This window comes from Phyllostomus hastatus, unplaced genomic scaffold, assembly GCF_019186645.2.
Source record: "Phyllostomus hastatus isolate PE091 unplaced genomic scaffold, TTU_PhHast_1.1 phas_scaffold_46, whole genome shotgun sequence".
Lineage (NCBI taxonomy): Eukaryota > Metazoa > Chordata > Mammalia > Chiroptera > Phyllostomidae > Phyllostomus > Phyllostomus hastatus.
The window spans coordinates 30963885-30987990 of NW_025334032.1; the positions used below are offsets into that span (position 1 = coordinate 30963885).

The 24106-nt window shown below is 44.7% G+C and overlaps 1 pseudogene; it reads left to right on the forward strand.

Moving 5' to 3' along the window:
- The first annotated feature begins 3725 nt into the window (after positions 1-3725).
- On the forward strand, positions 3726-4870 carry LOC123807771 (annotated as a pseudogene).
- Positions 4871-24106: the final 19236 nt, after the last annotated feature.

A 24106-nucleotide genomic window follows, 5' to 3' on the forward strand; every position in this document is an offset into this window, starting at 1 on the left:
TGTCCCAGCCAGACAGACTCCCCAGTCCTGGTGAGCAGCACTCGCCCTGCCGCCAACAGCAAGCCTGCGTTTATAGATGCACGATGACCAGAATAGTTTTCCTAATGAACAGTGTTGGACACTGTGTCCTCATTCAAAGTCCTAATAGCATGAGGGTAAACTTGTAAACACAGATCCCGGGGCAAAGAGCAAGAATGATTTCCCTCCCCCACTTCCAGCCAACACGAAAGTGGAGAAGACCTTCAGGAGGATGGGCTGAGTAGTCGTCCAGCCACACAGAAAATCCTCTGATTGTACATCTATGGGACAATAGGACAGAGAAATGTCCTGATTGAGAAGCACACAAAGCGTGGCCTCGTGTCCCTGCCCACACCCTGGCATGCACACACACACACACACACACACACACACACCCCTTCTCCTTTTCTGGTGGGTCACGTTTGCTGTCCCCTGCGTGCCTTCTCCAGTGCCTTCTCCACTTGATCCTTCCTGGGGTTCACACAAGCTCAAAACAACACAAACCCTTCCTTTCATCTTCTCTTTACCATCTTTTGCTGCTTTCCTACTCTCCCTTAACCCCTGCAAAAATGACCTCCGCTTCTAAACATCCGGATTATTTTCCTGGTAGCCCCCAATCGCAGCCCATTAGTTAATAAACACCTATCTAATAGTCTTTAGATAATAAACATCTTATCTAATGGTCTTTCCATAGTCCTTTTGACAGAGCCGTGGCTATGTTCACAGAGCTGTGGTCTTCCTTGTTAACCCAGAGCTTGGTGCATAGTAGGTGCTCAATAATCGCAAGAAAGAAGGGAGGAGGAGAAAGTGCTTTGGGAAATGATGTCCATGCACACAATATTCTTCCACAGGAGTGCATCTCTGACTTCATGGACCTTGGAGAAATTTTCAAGGACCCGACTTCAGACGCACTTGGAGGATGTGAAATCAGGTTCCGTGATCTCGTTGTTCCTAGGCTGATTCAGCTGGCTGAGCAAGTGCCCGCTTGCCTCTCGCTAAGTATGTTTGTGTAAGAGGTCCTGCTGTCACTCGAGGTCACCTCTTCCCATCTGCAATTCCCCAGCCCTGTGATGCAGGTCAGCAGACTCTACCATATTCCGAGAAGAAGGGGAATGTTAACTTGAATGTAATTCCATGTTCTCAGAAGAGTGAGCCATTGGCAGGAAAACAGCCAATGTTTTCTCAGCCTGGAGGAGACTGGATGGGAAAAGTAAATAGAAGAGACTCAGATTCTGATGAGCTTTCCCCCTTGTTTTGACAGCATTAAACCACAAAATAATTGATGAACCCTCCAGACAATTTTAATCAGCACAATAACTACTACAGAAGGCAATAGCATGGCTGAAGGACTGTTAGGGAGAGGTGTGTGTGAAGCGGGTGGGGCTGGGAGCTTATCCTTGTGCAGTGTGGATGGTGACAGCAAGTTCAGGAGGACCTCGGGTCTCGGGCCTGTGGCACCACGTAAGCCACCAGCAGGACCCTCCGAGGGTCCCAAAGACCCCTAAGGAGGGAAGGTTGGGGCAATGCCACAGACACTTTTCATTTCCCCTCAAAAGGCCCAGGATGAAGACGAGGTCAAGGGAGGGGGGCACCTGCCGTGCTGTTAAATGAACCAGAGGGGCCCCAAGTGTGCTCCCTCCCGGCTCTCCCACCTACGATTTGGGGACCAAGGCTCTCTGCGCGCAGAGATAAAGCGGGAGTGCAGCGTGCGATAAGAACTGATTCCAGCCTGTACTTGGCCATCCCTGTGTCGGTGCGAGTTTCCATTTAGAAGTGACCTCTCGTGAAAGCAGACGTGGTGCCTGCAACCCGGGGTGGAGTTTACAAACGCACTGAAAAGGGGCTGACATGGATGGACGCCTCTGGTGATAGCAGTGGTTATATTTAGTCCTGGGTCAAGTTAAACAGGGGGCCGCCTGCAATACGTATGAAGTGAGCACCAAGAACAAACAGGGGCACGGGGCCAGTCAAAATACAAGAGCAAAGTGCAGACTCCAAAGAATAAATATGCACAAGCCCTGGCCAGAGATAGGATAGGTTAGGTGGAGCTGGTCGCCAGGGTGAGGCCAAGGTCAGCAGAAATGGGTCAATGGCCGAGGGGCTTTTCCCATCGTTCCCATGGCTCAGAGCAAGGAAAATGAATCCTCAAAAAAAAGAAAAAAAAAGCCTTCATTAACCACCTGCTCTCCAGCCGCATTCCACATGATACCCAAATATCCCTCAGCTTTAAAATTTTCCCAACTCACCTTGCTCACTTCCCGGGGAGATCTGAGGCTGAAAGACACCTCCTTTATTCCCCAAATGCTGTTGACACAGTGACCCAACTGTTTGTCATGTCTTCTAAGAGATCAATTGAGCAAAGAACACACTTTTTTTTTTACAGGACTAGAATTGATCCACTTTAAAGTTGAACAGCTACAATCTCCTAACACACTGAGCACCTGCAAGCCAATTAGAAAAAAGGGCCCCGGTGGGAAGGCAGAGCTCTGAGGGCCCTCAGCCGAGTGGGGGAGGGTCAGCTGAACTTTCTCATCCCGCATCGCACCCCTGAACCGCCAGCTGCCCCTTCTGTCCAGGGCAGAGCCTGCACGGCCTCTCCAGCAATGGAGCAGCTGCGCCGTCAGGAAGGTTTATGTTCTTGATTCCTGAGCCTCTTCAACCTGCGGACGTGCTGTCGTTCTCCACCCTAGAGCTCGTCTGGTTTTCTTCTTCATGTACCAAGCTTTCTCTCTAATGTACGTAATGAGTGTGGTAACACACAAATTCACAAAACACCGCAGTTTTTCATTCACTCCTCCAAGCTGTGACCTCCTTACAGGCAGCGAGGGATGGAGTTTATCTGCGAAATGCGTGACCCATAGTGGATATTCACTAAGTTTTGTTGAATGAATGAAGGAAAAACGGTCTCGCAGCACTTCTGAACTGGTTTTGAATCACGCGTTTCTTTGAAGCCTGATGGAAGCCAGGGACATTTTCCTACCAAAATGCTCGGGTACAAACATACAAAATTGTGCATACGGTCTGGGAAGGATCACTAACCTCTAGTGGGAAGGGCTTTAGATTATAAGCCAGGATGAAAAAGCGTGAGTCCTTTAAAAAAAACAAAACAGGTAAAGTGGGAAAAGGAACTAGGAACTGACATGTACCAAGAACCTAAGGCTTTGACTTGTAATCTTCCTTAATCCTCAAGACAACCATTTAAAATAGACGTTACTATCTCCATTCCACAGATGAGAAAAATAAAATTTAAATAGCTTTTCAACTGCAAAATACCAGACCAAGCATTCAATCCAAATCTATTTTACTCCCAAACTCATGTTCTTTCTGCTCTGTCATTCTGCCTCAGGGTACCACAGATTCTCAGTATTCCTTGTACAGTCAATTCCTATTTACTGTGTTTTCATGGAGGAAGCTCTCTAAAGAGCTATGATCTAAACCCAGCAAAAAAAGAAATATATTTTAAATATAGTCATCTATTTGGGTGAGACAACTTAAGTAATTTCTATAGAGTTCTAGAGAAATCTATAAATTGATTTCTAAATGTATTGGCACATTATATTTTGCTTAGATTCTTAAACCAACAGATTTAACGAAATGAAACCGCCTGCAACTTGAACCTGAGTCTCAGCCTCTCACCTTTCTCCCTGAACAACATGAGCTTCAGCGCCCGCTCCAGCTTCTCTACAAACTACTAGACCGTGAACCCCATGCCATCACCCAGCCATGGGGTCTGGCGGCCAGCAGTGCGGCCAGCATCTATGCAGGTGCCAGTGGCTCAGGCTCCCGTGTCCCTTTCCACCAGCGTACGGGGCAGCTGGGAATCAGGGGGCCTGGCTGCAGGGATGGCTGGGAGTATGCCAGGTGTAGAGGGCACTCGAATTGAGAAGGAGATTAGGCAATGCCTGAATGACCGAATGGCCTCCTACCTGGAGAGGATGAGGAGCCTTGAGGCTGATGATCAGGGACTGGAGTGCAGAGTCCAAGAACACCTGGAGGAGAAGGGACCCCAGTCAGAGACTGGGGGCATTATTTCAAGACCATCCAGGATCTGAGGGCTCACACCTTCACAAATTCTGTGGACAGTGCCCACATCATTCTGCAGATTGACAATGTCCATCTTGCTGCTGCTGACTTCAGGTCAAGTATGGCTGTGTGCCAGTCTGTGGAGAGTGACATCAGTGAGCTCTGAAAGGTCACTGATGTCCCCAGTATCACCGGGCTGCAGCTGGAGACAGAGATTGAGGTTCACAAGGAGGAGCTGCTCTTCACGAAGAAGAACCACGAGGAGGAAGTAAATGGTCTGTGAAACCAGACCTCCAGCTCTGGGTTGACCATGGATTTGGATGCCCCAAATCTCAGGATCTTGGCAACAGCATGGCAGACATCTGGGCCCAGAGTGACAAGCTGGCTCGGAAGAACCAAGAGGAGCTAGACAGGTACTGGTCCCAGCAGACTGAAGAGAACACCAGAATGGGCACCTTGCAGACCACTGAGATGACACTCACAGAGCTGAGACGTATGGTCTTATCCTTGGAGATCGACCTGGACCCATGAGAAACCTGCAGGCTAGCTCGGAGAACAGCCTGGGGGAGGCGGAGACGCGCTGTGCCATGCAGATGGAACAGCTCGACGGGATCTGCTGCATCTGGAGTCAGAGCTGGCCCAGACCCTGGCAGAGGGGCAGTGCCAGACCCAGGAGTACCAGGTCCTGCTGGACATCAAGGTCAAGCCGGAGGCTGAGATCGCCACCTAGCCCTGCCTACCAGAAGAAGGGGAGCACTACAATCTCGGTGCCGCACTTGGCAACAGCCACCCCATACACTCCATCCAAAAACCTCCACCAAAGTTCTGAGGCTTTAGAGGCAGCAGAAGCGGGGCACCCCTTGGGGAGCAGGAGGCCAGTAAAAAGTTCAGAGATTTTTTTTAATGAAACCAATAATATCTCAACTGAACAGAACCCCTTCCATGGGCGCAGAATGTTGTGCTCCCTCCCCACCCCATCTGAGGAGAAAGCAAAACGCAAGATTCTAGTGTCCACGGGCTCAGTCCCATTTACACAGTGGCTATGAATGAGAACTTGGGGGCCAGAGAGGCTCGAGGTCTCTCTTTGTTGCTGGTAGATAAGAAACCTCGGGCAAATTATTTAATTTCAAAAGTCTCAGAGGCCCCGTCTGGAAATGAGAATAATCATAATGCCTACTTCAGAGGGTTTATTGGCGGTAGTAAAGACTAATGCATTTAAAATCCTTAGCAAAAATGCCCGGCATGTGAAAAACATCCATAAATTCTCCGCTATTATTTTTCTTCTTCGCCACCATTGTCTATGCCTCCATAATTCCACAGTGAGCTGACATGGACAAATGACCTGGAGGTCAAATAGGCCTGGAAGTTTCTTACAAAATTAAACATAAATTTACCGTATGACCAGGCATTTCCACTCCTAGCTGTCTACCTCCCAAACAATGAAAGCATATGCCCACATAAATGCTTATATGCAAAGGTTCACGGCAATATCATTTGTAACAGCCAAAAAACTGAAAACAACCCAAAGGTCCATCAACGGATCAATGGATATACAAACTGGTATATCACACAATAGAATGTTATTCTCCAGTAAAAAGCATGAACTATGGACACACGGCACAACTTGGATGAGTCTCAAAATAAATACGCTGAGTGAAGGAAGCCATACAAAAACATGAACATGGACTGTATGATTATTTATATAAAATTCTAGGAAATTCAAAGTATTCAGTGGTGCTACAGATCAGTTGCTGCTTGGATCAGACCTCAGGGAAAGGAGGGGGCACAGGAACACTTTGGGGGCTGAGGCACCACTATACTGTGGTGATGAGTTTCTGGGTGCCCGCACACGCCAGACTTCTCAAACTGTGAGCTTTCAATATGTATGTGCAGCTTATTGTATGCCGCATATCTGAATCAAGCTGTTGAAAGCCTTTGCAGTGGCTTTCATGGCTTTCGGAATGGAAGCCACATTCTTTATGGTGTAGTATGTATTGCTTTTTCTTTTTTGTGAAATCTCCCTTCTTGCTAAACGGTAAATTCCTTCGGAGACAAGACCGTGTTTGTTTGGTTCACTATCGGATCCCCAGTACCCAACACGGTGCCTGGTGCAAAGGCAAATGTTAATGAATAAATAAGGAACGTAAGATCATTGAGGCCGAAGAGTAGTGTGGAACATGCCTCCTCCACGGGGGACCTCAGCAGGGAGGAGGCGCAGCGGGGTTTCACTGCCGCAGAGCCTTCCTGGGGCGGTGGGGCGCAGGGCCTGGTGGGGAATGGGAAGCGTAGAGACAGTAGGAGAGACAGAAGAGGGCCTCCCTCCTCCTCATTTCCAGAGTACCGCGTTACAGTATCCAGCAGTGGGGTTGTCCAAGTGCTTTTGTGTGTACTTCTCCTGGGATTACTGGCACCCCTCTCCCCCCAGAGCAGAGGAAGGCACCTGCCTTGGGTGTACTTGGCCCCTAGTTTGGGGCTTGAAAAAAAACTCAATCCCTTAATTAAGAGCCAAATGTAACCACTTTTAGACACCCTAGTTCTGGTGCCTCACTTGTTCCCCTCCCTCCAAGGCCCTGTGGGAGAAGGGGGCTGACCTGTAATCCAGCATCTCTTTCTGAACTCAGCAGGAAGCACTTAAAGGGCCCGGCTTTGTTTTCAAGAGAGAAGAGAGGAAGCAAAGCATCTGAAAAGGTACTGTTTACTTTTCGTTCAATGCTGAAGTCAAATAGAATGTGTTTGCTCTCTGCTGAATACCCAGGAATGAAAGGTTTGTATTTGAACCTCATGAATGGGACAGAGCAAACGTACTGTCTGCCTCACGTCCACAGCAGTGCATTTAGATAGTGCTTGAAGTTTACCAAGTACTTTCCCAGACATTATCTCCTTCGACCCCCAGGGCAACCATAAGATGAAAGTGGGGATTATTATGATTTCCATGTCACAGGTGACCCAGTGCCCTGGAGCTAGAGGCAGGGGCTCAATAGATGTTTCTTTATTAAGGTTACTAAGGTTAAGTGACTTGCCCAGCTTCGTCAGAGTTGGGTTAATCAGTGTTTTCCCCCTGCCCCCTACCAACGATCCTTAAACACAGAACAAAGCTCTGCTACTCTGAACCTCAGCTCCATGGATTTGGGTAGCCCTGGGTCACCGGCCCTGTTTTCCCGACGCTGTCCCTCCTCGCCATTACACAGGAAGATAACAGTAAGAGCAGGAAGAAGCATTGATTATTGAGCCCTCACAATGTGCCAGGTGATTTCATTAGCATCTCATTTAATCTTCACAACAATCCCAAGGAGTAGGTTATAGCACCTCCCTGCAGATGATGAAAGGAAGGCTCAGCAAGATAAATTAACTTGCTCCAAGTCACAAGCTGTTCCAACAGCCGGCAAAAAAAAGATCTGAGATTCAAACCAGACCTTCTGGCTCCAAGGCCTGTTCTCTTTCCATTGTTCCACGATGGCTTTGAACCTGAGAATTACCTTGGGGTCTGTCCTACCACCCGTAACCCATTCCAGGCACCCACCCCCATACATATATATATATATGTATGTGTATATATATATATATGTATTGTGTATATATATATATGTATATATATATATATACACAAGCCCTAAGGGAATTACACATTTTTTTAAACATAGACAGACATCTCCCGAAGCTTAATATTTGGTTGAGCCTTTCACTTTAGCAAAGCACTTCAGAGTCTCCTGTCTTGGACAGACTGCCATTGTTAAACATTAGGGAAGGGCCAGTGTGGTATGAGATGAAATACCTAGTAATCCCCAAAGCAATGAACCCCAGCAGGCTCTCACATTGTAAAACAGGCCAAATAATGAGAAACACATTTATGTTGGCCAACCAGCACAGAGAGAAAGGGGAAAGAGAAAAGGAGATGTGGTCTTTTGTTCTGAGCAGCTGGGTTGCTGGAAGCACCAGACAGAAAGGGTGAACAGAGGCGAGCTCTCCCCTACGGTCAGAGAACACAGGTAGGACGGGTGGTTGGAGGGTTTGGCCTCATTAGAAAGATTTCACGAATTGAAAAGGTTGAGAGTTGGCCCTTACAGAGACTGCAGTGGGAGGGTTCTCTAGGCTAAAGATCCAGCCTTAACTGTCACAGAGTGGCCTCTGGGATGTTGCCCAAGTCAACAGTGGGGTAGGGGGTGAGGTCCTCCACCCTCGGAGACTCTGCTAGCTGCCTGGACTCATAGTGAGAGTCTGCAATAGTCCTCACTGTCCATATACAATGGGCTATTATTTTAGGAATTGGAGCTTGTCAAGAAATACCCCAGCTAATTTTTCCATTCTCCTCAATGCTTTATCTGCTATTCGTAATATTTTCCAGCAAAGCTTCTAAATTGCTAATAATTGCTATTGTCATTATTAAACAATGCATGTATAACAATTATTAATTGTTGAAGCTACCTGATGCATATCTGGGGTCTCATAATTTTTAGAAGGGTTTTTGTCTGCATTTCAATGATAAATCACATTTAAAATGCATTAGCATTCTACCTTGAAACTCCGAACTATCTCTCTCTTTGAAAAAATAATTACTGTTAAAGTTTTAACTGTTTTACAAACATTGTTTATTGGAGGTTGTGCCTTTTCTTTTTTTCAATTATAATTTATTGTTTATGCTATTCCAGTTGTCCTGAGTTTTCCTCCTTTGGCCCCTCTACCCAGCCCCCCCAGCTCCCTCAGGCAACCCCACACCACTGTCCGTGTCCACGGGTCATGCACATATGTTCTCTAGCTGCTCTATTCTCTGTGCTGTACCGTGCATCCCCATTGCTATTCTGTTACTACCAACTTGTACTTCGTAACACCTCCACCTCTTCCACCCATACTTCCAATCCCTCTTCCCATCTGGCAACCATCAAAACGGTCTTTGTGTCTGTGATTCCGTTTCTGTTCTGCTTGTCTGTTTATGTTGTTTTTTAGAATCTATTGTTGATAGATATGTATTTTATTGCCATTTTATTGTTCATCTTTTTTTTCTCCTTTTAAAGAAGACCCTTTAAGATTTCATATAATACCAGTTTGGTGATGATGAACTCTTTTAGCTTTTTCTTTTCTGGGAAGCTCTTTATCTGTCTTTCAATTCTAAATGATAACTTTTCTGGTTAGAGTAATCTTGGTTGTAGGTCCTTGATTTTCATCACTTTGAATTTTTTTTTGCCAGTCCCTTCTAGCCTGGAAAGTTTCTTCTGAGAAATCAGCTGATAGTTTTATGGGAGCACCCTTGTAGTTAACTGCTTTTCTCTTGCTGCTTTTAAGATTCTCTCTTTGTTTTTAACCTTTGGCATTTTAATTGTGAGGTGTCTCGGTGTGGGCCTCTTTAAGTACATCTTGCTTGAGACCCTTTGAGCTTTCTGGACTTGTGTGTCTATTTCCTTCACCAAGTTAGGGATGTTTTTTCAAATAGGTTTCCAATTTCTTTCTGTCTCTCTTCTTCTGGCACCCCCATGATGCAAATGGTAGTACACTTGAAGTTGTCCCAGATGCTCCTTACACTATCCTTTTTTTTTTTTGATTATTTTTTCTTCTTGATGTTTTTCTTGGTTGTTTCTTCTTGGTTGTTTTTCACTTCCTTGTATTCCAAATTGCTGGTTTGATTCTTGGATTTATTCACTCTACTGTTTATTCCCTGTAAGTTGTTCTTTATTTCAATTAGAGTAGCCTTCATTTCTGACTGGATTTTTTTAATGCTATTGAGGTCCTCACTGGGTTCCTTGAACATTCTTATAACCAGTGATTTGAACTCTGCATCTAGTAGATTGCTTCTCTCCATTTTGTTTAGTTCTTTTCCTGGAGTTTTGCTCTGTTCTTTCATTTGGACCATGTTTCTTTGTTTCCTCATTTTGGTGTTCTCCCTGTGTTTGTTCTTTATGCATTGGGTAGAGTTGCTATGTCTCCCAAGCTTAGTGAAGTGGCCTAATATAGTAAGTGTCCTATAGGGTCCAGTGGCACAGCCTCCCCTATCACCCAAGCTGGGCACTCAAGGTGCACCGGTTACCACATGGGCTGTGTACACCCTCCTGGTGTAGTTGAGCCTTGATTAGTATTGGCACACCCAAGGTCAGCCACTGCCTGTGTTCTACCTGGTGTCACAGAGCACAAGCTACAAAGCAATCTGCAGGTGGCTGCTACTTGTGCTGGGCTTGGCAGTGCCCAAGTGAGGCCAAGCTGTAAACCAAGGCTGGCTGCTGTTAGTACCTGGCCTGGGGCAAGTTAGTGAGAGGTATAATGCTCACTGAAGTCACATGCTGCTTATTTGAGACATTTTAGGAAAATCTGAAGCAAGGGCCAAGACAAGCCATTCATATGGAAAAACCGCTAGAAACAGCTTGGGTGAGCCTGAAATTTGGGTGGGGCAGGGCCTCAGGGAATCACGAGAGTGGAGCAAACAGTGTGAGCTAGGCTGGTGAAATCTCAGATATGCAGCTTGCTTGCCAGCTCTGTGGCTCTGCTGAGGGAGGGCTCACAAAAGGAACAATGGCCTCTGCCAGCACTTCCGTCTGGGAGAAAGCTGCCCCTCCCAGCTCTCCTTGATGTTGAACCATTTGGTTCCTCCCTGTATGTCTCTGATGCCTTTCAATCTGCTGCCTTGGTGCTGGAGCTCAGAGAGTGTGAGTCAGTGTAAGTCTGTGTGTGGGCCCTTTAAGAGAAGCTTCCTGAGACTCCAGCAGTTTCTGTCTTCTACAGCTTCAATCCCCACTGGTTTTTACTACCAGAAGTTATGGGGAATTCTCTTTCTAGTACTGGAGCCCTGATCTGGGAGAGGGGGGCTGGTGTGGGGCTGGGACCCCTCCCTCCTCAGATGCCCTTCCTGATTTTTATTCATCACACGTGGCCGTGGGTCACATCTCTGTCTCTCCTACCCATCTTGATGTGGTTTCTCCTTTAATTCTTTACTTGTAGGACTTCCATTCAGCTTGATTTCTGACGGTTCTGAATGATGGCTGTTCTATAGCTTAATTGTAATTTGGATGCCCAATGCCTTTTCATTTTGTAGCCCCTTGGTGTCCTCACCTGCACCCAGCAAATGGCTTCTTCTGGTAGATAAATCTATCTAGAACACTCAGGGACTTAGTTTCTATTCCCTGAAATTTGCACTTTGCTCTCTTGAACATATGTGAAATTTTCCTCATCTCTGGTCATAGGTTAACCTAGATCTGTTCTCTGGGGATTGGTACCAGGGAACATGCAATAGCTACTCAGTACCCACCAGTTTCTTCATGAAGGAGTTCACAGAGCAGATGAGATCAGGTATCCTCAGTGGAAACATCGCAGAACTTCTGTTGTCATACATGTGCCATGGTCCACTGTACTCATTGCTACAATGTCCCTTTCTCCATCACCACGAGGCTGCAGAAGTTTTCAAGTTCTAGTGATCTAGTCCTATCATGCACCAGACCCAGGGCCTGAAGGTCTGCTCTGACAATGCACAACCACCTAAGTTGAAGCTAAACTATTGTGAGTAAGTTTCTAACCCAAAATGAAGAAGTGAATCATGCTATTGGCCTTGGAAACTGGAACAAATTCTGTGAAATCATAAACCACATCTTACATCTCAATGTGGTTTATGCTAGTTGCCTGTATGCTAGTCGTATACATATGTAGCTATTGTTATTATTGACCCCTAAAATACTGATATATGAAGCATCATTCTACCATCAAATTCAAAGGCAATGCCACAAATGTATGGAACATATAACTGCTGTAATCAGCAACATACACACATTTTTCAAAGTAATGCTGCAGAATTCAAGTGAAACTCCATCCCATGCAATCAGTATGCAGAGCAGGCCACATTGACTTTCACTGTGCTTATCTCTCCTCAAAACACATTATACATACATACATGTATGCACTTACCTGTTTATATGTTTGTTATGGGTTGAATTGTGTCCCTTAAAAATTCATATGTTGAAGTCCTAAACCCCCGTATCTCAGAAGGTGGTTTTATTTGGAAACAAGATCAATGCAGATGTAACTGGTTAAGATGAGGTCATATTGGCATGAGGTGGAATCCTAAGTCAAATATGACTGGTGTCCTCATCAAAAGGAGACATTTGAAGACAGACACCCGCAGAGAAAACACCACATGAACGCAAAATAAGGGATTGGAGTGATGTGTCTACCAGCCAAAGGACGTCGAAGATTGCCAGCAAACCACAGGATCTAGGAGAGAGGCATGGGACACGCTCTCCCTCCTAGCACTCTGAAGAAACCAATCCTGCTGATGCCTTGAACTTGAACTTCTAACATCCAGAACAGTGAGAAAATAAATTTCTGTTATTTAAGCCACCCAGTTTGTGTTATCTTGTTACAGTAGCCCTAGCAAACTAATGCAAAATACTATAAATACATGAAACACCAGGTCTCAAGAACTCAAAATATGAGGAAGTAAAACTCTGAATCCGGCTCTAGTGGGAGACCCTTAACCCACAGCCCTGGTTTCTTACTGTGCCCGCCACTGCCCCTGCACCACTGTCACGGTTACCCTGACAGCCTGGCAAGTGTGGGAAGGACTCCAGGAGAAGGACTGCTCGTTTGGTGCCAGGTATTCTTCAGGTAAGTCCCATGTCTGTTTATCCAAGGCAAAAACAAATCTTAATGTAACTAACTACTAACATCATCACTTACTTCACCAATTAACTAGTTTGTGGATGCAAATGGGATATTTGCTTGTTCTACTTGCCACACGTTCAATGCTGAACCTGATCAGTGGCCATAGATAATGTGGTGTAGACAGGATAATCCTGAACAGAATGAAAAGCTGATACCCTACCAATTTCTCTCAAGTAAGGGAATCCCATCATCAAAACACATACATACATTTCAATTTAAGTACAGAAAGGTCTTTCCAGCATCAAAAGTTAACACTTTTGTTACTGGATCCTTTGGGGGGTATGTAGGAATGTTGTCTCTGTAAAACACAATTGTGTATGGATTTGGAAACAGCACTGTAAATCCAGAAACCTGCACTAGACTATCAGATATACAGTTAACATTTTTGGAATTTGGACAGTTTGTTCCTAAGTGCTGTTACATATAAACCAAACAAATATTTTCCCTTGGGATTCTTTTGCAAAATCTCAGAACATTTGACCTTGACCTAAGAACCAGTGTCAAATTTATTTTCCCTGATGGATTCATTTATAGAAAGTCAAAAGTCAAACTTCAGCAAGTGGCACTCAAATGCAAAATAAGAGGAATATTTTTGTTTGAGCACAAGACCACCAATTAATACTAATTAAGAACTCGGAGAGAAAAGTATGCAAACTTTCTAGTGGTATTTTCTAACTTTCTTTCATGTCGATTTAGTGGGATGATGGAGAACGCTGGTGGGAACATAGGGCTCATTTTCTCGGTTTTCTAGAACAAAAGTATATTGGTCTGGAGCGTTATTTTAAACTTATACCTGAGAATAGGGAAACACATGTATGTAAATATAAAAGGCCTTGATTTTTTAAAAACTTTATTTTTTAAAGAAATCACCTGTGCTCTTTGCTGTATTCTGAACTTGAACACAGTCTAGCTCCCTAAATGCTGAGTTTTAGAAAGTAATATTACACATTATTAAAAAAATCAGAAAACACAGAAAATAAAAATTTTCACCACTCAGAAACAGTTGTGAATATTTCCTTTCTATGTTACTCTTATCCCACCTCTCTTAAATTGTAATTATTCTGAAAAGTTCGGATCTTTTTTCATGTGTGTCTTTCTTCCACTTACCGTTGCTTTAAAGTCATTTTGTTATTCCACTTCTTTCTTTTCTACAGCACAATCTGTCACTGGTGAGAGCAGCCATGATTGATGGAGAAGGACTGGGGTCTGAGACAAGAGGGGACCTCCTCATTTCTTCCCTTTCATGCTGTTTCAACTTTTAAACAATACGCATGCATTACTTTTCAGGTCAGGAAATGAATGCATCGAAAACATCAGTTTCATTGGCTGTGTAATTTCAGCCCACAGATGACCTTAAACATATCTTGATAGTTCCCATGCTTGGCCACACCAATCTCTTCCCCAGTCTTTTGCTCTAATATGCAATGCTGCTGTGAGAGGCCTTAACATACATGCTCATCAGCATCGCTGCTTGTTTCCTTTGGCTGGATTCCTAGAACTAGGATTATTGGCTCAGTGGAAGGGAATTTTTAAAGGTTTTTACATATTTGTGTAAACTGTTTTTCTAAATGAGGGTGCCTTCCCATCAGCAAATACACCTGAGCTCACCTCACCTGACCTCTCTTTGCTCCGGGACCCAATTTTTCTCTCCCAAAATAGAAGAAGGACGAAGTAGTGGTGTTCCTGGATAATTGGGTCAGGCAAGTGTCCTGGGTCCTTAGATTAGGTTTCCTTACAAGGGGTGGGGTTTTCATGACCACTCTAGTGTAGGGGATACTTCTGTGTTGCACATACACGTATGTACAGATAGGAAGTGTGATCTTACCTTAGGGTCAGTCATCTTTCAGTAGCACACCCTCTTTCCGTCAGTTACGTCAGAGGTTCTCATAGGCAATTTCAGGGAACTCTCTCATTGCTCACAATCACATCACCCTCCTCTGGATCTTATTTGCATTCCTACCAGCAAATGCACCTGGACCCCTCTCACCACGCTTCTTATTTCTTCACCAAAAAGCTAGGTGGTCTCTCGCACCTAATCTCACTCTTCTTCCTAATGGTGCAAAACAAGCAACAAAAATCCAGGGGATTTCTTGCTACCCAGACCTTGTCATTTTGTGCTGTTGGTGAAGACGCGGTGGGGAGAACAACAAAGGACTCAGTGGGGTGGGTTCTTGGTGGGACTTACATGGTGACTGGGAGAAGACCACGAGTCCTCCCACCCAAAGTCAGTGGGGCTCCCCTACGTTTCCTCCTCACAGAGACATGTGAGCCCTTTCTCACCCTGAATTTTACAGCAGCTGGAGAACCTCGGTGACCGGCCAGTGGTCCCTGCACTGTGCCTTACAAACACCCCTGCATCCAAGCCTTTCTCAGAAAATGAAAATGACTCTAGAGCCCCCTGTGGAATAAGATCCAGGCTCCATGCCTGTAGCCACTGTGTGGCAGACGATGAGAATAATCTGGAATACCCCCTGGAGCAACCTGACCCTCTTTCTGTATGTTTTACAGGCAACAAAGAAGCATAGGTCAGAGAAACTCAATGGAGGAGAAAAATGAGAATAAGGTAGAAAGTATGTTATTCCCATTGCATATTTGAGGAAACAGTAATGTTAAATAACTTGCAAAGCCCTGGCCAGGTAGCTCAGTTGGTTAGAGTGTTGTCCCAGTACACAATGGTTGTGGTTGAATCCCTGGTCGAGGCACATCCAAGAAACCACCAATGAGTGTGTGGGTGGGTGGAACAACAAAACCAATTCCTCCCCACCTTTCTCTTTCTTAAAAAAATTCAATAAATTAAAAAATTTTTTTGCGAACCAAAGCATCGCAGGTTCGATTCCCAGTCAGGGCACATGCTTGGGTTGCAGGCCATGGCCCCCAGCAACTGCACATTGATGTTTCTCTATCTCTCTCTTTCTCATTCCCTTCCCTCTCTACAAATAAATAAATAAAACCTTAAAAAAATTTTTAATACCTTGCCAAATGTTATTGGCAAGTAGCTGAGCTGCAGTTCAGTCCTAAGGTCTGGTTAATTCTAAAGTCTGGGCCTCTCTACTCCACTCCACACACTGACCCTGTGGACTCGGAAATAATGTAATTTTACACCACAGGCCAGAAGACAGAAAGAATGCCTGCTAACGCACCCGCATCACCCGGCCTGGGAATGTGCCCCGTCTGCTTTGTGGAGACACTCACCCTCACTTCCCTGACAGAGCACGCCAGCACACTAAACCCAGACAGAGTAATGTGCAAGTGCGCAATGCACAGGTTCCCTGAAATTGCCCGTGAGAATGTCCCTTGACTCAGCTGGTAGAAAAGAAACTGTGCTACTTCCAAATAAAGGGAAACAGGCAGCAAGACAAGATCACGGCTTCCATTTTTTGGAATGGGCACTGGTCCTACTCTGCACCATCTCACCCATCACCTACACATACGTGCATGTGCAACCCAGAGAGAGAGAGAGAGGCAGCGTGAAGCTCCCAGCGGTTTGCGCAGACTTCCGCTGTCATCACTGCCCATACTTCCTGTCCACACCAGCTGCGGTTTGCCGGTCTCCCCTCCTCTGACCCCTTTCCTTCCTCTCTCACTTTCAGAAAAAGGGTTGTCGAGAGTTTTGGCAGAATGGGCACAATTGGGCTAATGGGAGCAAATAAGTGCAACTTCAGCAACATTAATTAGTTCAATGTTTAATAATAATTGAAGTGAGAAATTAAGTCATTGAATGGCTAATTGAGCCTGAATTATTCAGATAACACTTTGTTTCATCTTACAGAGGCTCAGACACAGAACAGATACATGCACTGGGATAAATGCAAAGACGAGGTGTCACCTGAAATGGGCTGTGCTTTCTTTAGAGTCAGACAGCCTCTTCTGAATCCTGACCCCGCCCTGCTGAGCTCACAGCCTCTCTGGGCCAGGAGAGCCAGGGTCAGAAACACCTCTGTGAGTGATCGCTCAAGAGACCACGTACCACAGAGTGAGTCAGACGTGCACCTCTGAGGACCCACATAAGCGCTACACATTCTTCCCAAGTCTGCCAGGCATAAGTTGACTAACCTGCCCCAGTTCGCCTGGGGACTTTCCCAGCATAGATCTGAACGTCTCCCATCTTAGGAAATCTTTCAGTCCCTGACAAACTGGGATAGTTGGTCACCCTAGCCAGGATATGAAGAAGGAGCAAAAGGTCTTCCAATGTCATACTTGCCAGTGTCTGCCTCTTTCCCTCTCTATGAAACCAGAGCAGCCCGTTACCCTTGTGGGTCCTGCTGCCTCATCTAGCTGCATGGGGAGGGCATTTATGTCAGCTGGGCAGAGGGCGAGGTGTCCAGTTTTATCCATTTAAATTTTGTGTTACTTCTCTGAACTATGGTGTGTGTATGCATGTGCGTGTGCATATGTGTGCATTAACATACATACACAAGTAATATTTCATCACTGTAGAAAAACTTAAAATAAAGGCAAGACAATGATATCAAAGTTATTCATAATCCTACCACCCAGCAGTAAACAGTTCGACAATTTTCATGTGTACCCTTGTAGATTACAACATAGGCATATAGATAGTATAAATAATGGTAAGTCCATCCAGAAAAATATAGTAATGAAAAATGATGCTTTGAAGCTGCTGTTCACTCAACAATAGGTTTACTTATCCATGGCAATAATTTTATTTTTACAACATCATTTTCGATGATCATATAATATTCCATAGTATGTTTATACCACAGATTACTTAACCACATTGATAAGATAAGACATGTAGGCTGTTTTCAATTTGTCATGGTTATAGACAGTGCTGAAACCAAAATGCTTGTTGCTGTATCACTGAGCACATTCTTTCTCACTTTATTAAAATGAGTTCTTAAAAGTAGAATTGCTAGAGCAAAGAGATTTCATTGTTTTTAAGTCTTCTGGCATACATATAAATAGATCTTCCAGAAAAGCTATCACACCAGCACTGTATAAGAATCACTGTTTCCTTCTGTGGAGAGCTTAGGTTTGAGAACTGCATGGTCTCTAAGAGGTGTCTCAGAAACTATAATCAGGGTCAGAAGCATTAGACCATTTGCAAAGCAAATACTGCACTTTAGAACGTGAAAGAATCTTAGCGATCATCTGGCCCCACCCCATCATTTCCCAGCTGAGGAAACCTGGGAGGACAGGGCAGAAAAACACTTGGCCAGGGTCCCAGGTAGCCAGCAAATGGGCTCTAGAAAGTAGGCGGAGCCCTCCCTGTGTGGCTGCCTCTTCTTCAAGTAGAAGGATCCAAGCAGAATGGAATGAAGCATGACCAAGTAACAGGCATCTATACGTGGTTCTGAAGAGTCCCATGGCCTTATATCCATCTCAGATAATTCACTGCAGCTACTCCCTGCACCCTCTGAACTCACGCTGTCAATCCACCTTCCCTGTTTTCTAGCATTTGTGAAAAATGCCCCAACAACACAGACAACCACATTTGGTTGGCAAGAGGACTGGAGTTACTTGCCTAATATTCAGATAGAATTAGGCCTTGTTCTGCTTTTCCTGTGATTGCTGCACCTGGTTGTTTGAGAGATTGTCTTCTGGATGTACACATGCATGCACAAATACACACATGCACATACAGACTTTTTATTTTTCAGTCAACATCATTAACATGCAAGTATCATTTGCCACAAGATATTCAACTTTTCCTAGTCTTTCAGTTCGATATTTTAACTTACAGTTACTGTGGATCTAACACAAATAGTAACCCACTAAAATCGGCCAAAGCTAAACTTGATTCTAGCTATCATTTTAACCTTTAAGATCATTATCTAGGTTTATAATTGGCATTGTTTGTCACCAAGTGGTGGAACATAATTCTTGTACTTCGTAATCATCTATACTAAAATATGTGCTAGTATGTCTTAAGAAGTTACTAAAATACATGCAATTAACATATATATTCAACTGCTTTCAATAAGCTGGAAAATACAATGTTACATCTTCTAACAGGAAAATCATTTATAGAACTTGGTTGTTTATGGTTTTTGCAGTTTCCAGAAAAACTGGTTCACATTAAACCAGTCTTAAAGAACTAAGCTGACAACTTAAATTTATAGACCCTAATGACAGCTTTGCTTTACTAAGATAGAAGCAATAATATACCAAACTACAGCGCTCTTTTCCCATGCCTAAGCATGGCAGATGCTGTCATGGGTTTTGAATATTTTTTGTCTGCTTAGTACAAAAGCTGAACGACCTCTTCCTAAGTCAGACTCCAGTAGAAGACGTGCCGATGCTGAGCATATTTATTGGGACATATTTTAATTAATAGAATGTAATTAATGTCCTATATCAAAATGCATTATAAGATCTGCACTTTGTTATATTTTAAAACATTTCGGCTGGATGCAGGAAGACTGGAATAGTTTTTAAGATCTGGGTAACGTTCCTAGTCTTTGACAACATTTAAATAACCAGAAGTATAATCAGAACAGGGGACTAGGAAAGAAGGATGAATACTGCAAAGGAAGCTTTATACGCACAATGAAGGTACAGTCCTTCGGACTGGCCAAAAGGCACAGAACACATGGAATCTGGGCCACGTGGTTTACTTGCTGACCATATGGCTGCTGCTCGAAAAAATCACTGCTCCAAAAGCCGTACCTGGTAATCTTCCCAAATTGCTTTTAAATAAAGTTCTTAAATTGTAGCAATAAACAAACAAAAAAGGTACACTTAAACAATACTGTAGTTTATCAAGACACATACGAAATTTCAACTCTCACGTCTTTGATGGTTATAAAAATCGTTATGTGGCTAAGTTACAAACTTGTTTATAATGCATTTATTTTCATAATTCTAGTAATGCTAATGATGGCTAGAAGGTCAGAATAGGTTTAAAAAAACACTAAAAACATAAAAATACATAACCCCAATATTCACCTGTAGAAGACGTTCATTTATGACTAAACTTCAGCATTTATTATATCACATCACTCTAATTTTAAAAACCACACCCAAAAGGATAAGGCAAAACTACCTACAAACTGGCATATTTGTTTATTTCTCAATTTGTGAAAATGTCCTTCACTTGGTGTAGCAAAGGAATTTCACCTCTGCTGTGCCAAAGAGGAGACGATTATCTGCTCTGCAATGAACTTTAAAGTTCATTTGCACACGGGCAACATGCGATATATGAAAAAAATTCTAACTGAACTACAGGGGTTGAGAACTGAAAAAGTTAACAGTTATTGTCATTTACTTTATTTCTAGGTTGTTAATCTAGGCAGCCCGCAGCCTCCAGCAGCTCCAGCGCCGTTTCCGGTGCAGTGGGAATCCGGGAAGATGCGGACCTGTCAGTGCAGCGAACCTTGTAAGCAAAACACGTGCATAGCCCCTGTGAGGGGCTAATTGTGATAGCCCCTGTGAGGGGGTCTCTCTAAAACCGACTTCTCTGTCACTTCATTCTCAGCAACTGACCTGGGCGGCGCAACGTGGCTTTTATTGTTCCTATGTTAATGCACGTTCTCTCTTTGCAATGAATTCGTGCCCGTGTGAAGACCTCAGTTTGACCGACAGGGCATCAGGGCCTCCACGTCCACCCTAGGTTTTCCCTCCTCCATCCATTATGTCCTTATGAAACCTACTTCCCTCCCACAGGAAGTTTAGCAGTTTCTCGTTAGCACTGCAGCCACCGCATCGGATCCCCGCACCCCGTCCCAGCCCCCGCTCCAGGGCCTCCCCCACCACCCCCAGAAGCCTGCTGGCTGGCATTTTTAAAGAACTTTTTATCAAATCAGATTCTGCTCAGTGCACGTCCTCAGCTGCAAAGAGTGCCATTGACAGAAGTTAGCAGTAGCCAGTAATTTTCAGCTGCGTGGTGAAAGGCAGCTTTCACGCACACAAATCCCAGCTGCTCCGCTTTGCTGTGAGTTAGCGGCCCACGTCCCTGTTCACCTCTTACTGCCTCATACTCTGACTTCTCCTGACTTATCATTTCCTGTGGATCTAAACCAAAGGTCAGCAACCTTTTCCTCTAAAGGGCCGGGTTGTAAATATTTTAGGCTTTGTGGGCCGTATGGTCTGTATTACATGCACTCAACACGTAAATGCTTGTGACTGTGTTCCAGGAAAACTTTATCCACAAAACAGGCGGTGGGCAGGGTAGTGGCCTCAAACTGTTTGTTGCTACCGACCCCAGATTTACCCAGAGCTGGTTAAAGCACAGATTGCGGGGCTCCCCCTCCGCCAAGGTTTCTGACTCACTAGGTCTTGGGAGTGGACCCAAGAATCTGAATGTGAAGCATCTAGGTGATGGATGTGGCTGGCTGGAGGCCGTGCTTTGAGAAGTTCTGCTCCAGGACAGTCCCATCAGCTTGAGCATTGAATAAACTATGAAACTCACATGAAACATCACATTACCCCCCCCCCCACCCCCAGTTACCTAAATGCTTGTGTGTGCCTCTCCTCTCTTGTCTCTTTGGAAGGTAAGAATAATTCGCTTTGGTATCAGTCAGGCTACCAAGTTAAAGTCAACGGACTCTTCTCCAGCAGATGTAAGAAGGAAGGATGTGTGAAGGTGCGTTGGCGCTCACAGACTCATTGGAGGAACCGGAGGGGTGTATCCTGGGGTCAGTTCTCAGGAACAGCTCTCAGAGCACTGCAGAACCAGCCTGATGGTATGCGCACACCCCCTGGTTCCTCCCACAGCGCAAGTCCTGGCCGGCTCTTGCCAGGTGGGTCTGGCTTTCAAACTGAAGTCTCTCATATGTGCCCTGGAGGCAATGGAGGCTAGATAGTGAAGGTTTTTGGATTTTATATTTGGGAAGGTGGGTGACTAGACAACTACAAAAGCATAGAACAGTGTCCAGAAAGTTTAGGGTAGCCCTTGTGCATAGAGTTCCATTACTGGGCAAGAAAAGGTACAGTGAGAAACAAGAAGTTATAAAGTGATAAAGCTCCAGCTATGCAGGATTTGTTTCAAAACGAAGCGGTTAGAATGGACAGAATAGGAGGCCACAGGTGAGGCAGTACCGATGATGAGTAGGTGGTTGCTGAGGCTGGTGACGGGCATGTGGAGGTCCATCGTTCTCTTCTTTCCTCTTCGGTGTGTGCTTGAAATTTTTCATCATTAAAAAGTAGAATTTAAAAAGCCATCAAAAGCACAAAAAGAGTGGAACCGAACAATGCTTTCTGAGCTCTTGATGGTGTGCTCTGTCCAAGAAGCACATATGATGTAATAGAAGACCTTTGGATGGGAGTTACTTCATAGCACAATCATTGTTTAAACAACATTCCCAAAGGAAAAATACAGATGACTTTTGCTTTGACAATAGGTCAAGATAAGGTGTTATGACCACAGTCCTTGTGTTTGCCTCAGCCTGACAAATACACCGTGACCACTAGCTACATTCAATGGAGTGAAAAAGTCAGGATGACTGGGCTGCTTTATAGGCTCATCAGCAAATCCAATGGCCGGTACCCGGTTAAACCTGAACTCCAGGGAGACAGTAAATACAATCCTTACTATGTGTGTGCCCATGCAGTATTTAAGACACACTTACACTAAAAATGTAGTTGTTGTTTATTTGAAATTCAAATGTAACTGGGTATCCAGTGAAAATGGGGGCCACATGGGAGGCAACTACACATGAAATTCAGATCTAAGCAGGTGCCCCATACTGTAGCTGGCGATACCATTTCAATGGTTTTTAGAACGTAGGACGTTCCCTCCTCCCACCATTCCCCAACTCCTTCCACACCTTATCTCACTCCGCACGGACTAGACACCTATAAGATGAATCTCCAAGTATTTCACCATCAACTTTGCTTTTGTTCTTGGAAAGGCATTTTTTCTGACCCAGGACAAGTTCAAGCTGGACTGTCAGCCTGACCTCCTGACCCTCGAATGGAAGTGGGAAGGAAAGAAGCCATCTGCCAGAATGTTCCCAAGCACATGCTCTCTCTCTCTCTAAGGTGAGGAAGCCAGACTTAGCTGTCCCCCAAGTCCGGTCCCCAATCCTGCCAACAGGGCTGCAGTGAGGGAACCCTGAGATGCTCGGGTCGTTCCAGCTGCCGCACCCTCTGTGCACCCAGATGGGAGTCGTAGAATCTGGATGTCAGAGGAAACAAGGGTGGCTTCCTGCTGGAAGGCAGGAGCTCTCTCCTCATGGAAACGAACTCTGTCTCCATTTGCCATCGCCAGTCCCAGGCCGCACAGTCTTTATGACAGGATAGGCCCTCTCGTCTTGCCTGGCCTATCCGTCACTTGACAGCTCATTAGCATCTCCCCTGGAAGGGAGCCAGAGGAAGGAAGTGATAAAACGTCGTGAGTCAACATGTTACTTGCCAGAAGTTCTGGTAAAAGGAGCAAGAGGAGTTTAGAGGAAAAGGAAAATGTAGAAAACAAGCGTTTGAGGAGATGGTGGGGATTTCTGTTCTCCTGTTCCTCTAAACTGGAGGTAAATCAAGAGTCAAGTCTCCTAGCTGGACCTCTCTCGATGGAAGTTTCTGGACAGAGACTAAATTCCCTTTGCTGGAGTCCTAGAAAAGATCTGCCCTCCATGACTTCCACTTTGAGGTTAAACAAATTTTAGAGTTCCAGTGGGGGAAATACAGTGATTTTAAAAGCTGGCCACAGGATCCAGATGGGCTAAGAGGAAGGCAGAATTCTTCATGCGGTTAGAATGGCTTTTGTTCTGAAAAAGAATTTATATTAGGGGTATGCTTGGTTATAAAACAGTAGGCACTTCCAGTGAAGGCTGATGAGAAGTCTCAACAAAGAAGGATTAAATTGTTTGCTTTCCATAGAACAGGATTTTATTTCTTTATTTATTTAGCACTCCCCTTAAGTTAGGAAGACAGGGAGGATCACAGAAAGGAAGAGAGAGATGAAGAAATGGGTGGCAGAGGAGAAGAAGGATGCAAGCACTGGGAGACGGCAGGGCGGTAGAGGGAGGGATGGCCAGAGAAGACCCACCCATGCCAGGGATGGCTAGGGGATTCTAGGACAGTGATCCCCAGTGTCCACTTTAAAAAAAATTATTTATTTTGGAAAATTTCAAGCATACACAAAAGTAAATGGACTAGTATAACGAACCTCCATGTACCATGCCCAACTTTAGCAATTTACTCACAGACAATCTTGTTTCATCTAAAATGCACCACCCCTCCCCTGATAAATTATTTTGAAGGAAATTCCAGACATCGTCTTTCATTGGTAAACATTTTAGTATAGCATTCAGTTTTAAGGAGTAGCCTATTCTGGGCTGTGCTACTGTTGGACAGTAAACGAAAATTCACACCAGAAGGCTCCTGGAGACGTGTAGGGTGCAACCATTCAGATGGTAGACTGTTCGGGTTATACAGTTGTTTGAACTTCAGCAAGTTGCTCTGTTTTGCTAGCTAATTCTGTACACACTTCAAATGCAAGTAACAGCCAACATTGTGCATTATTCACACTAAC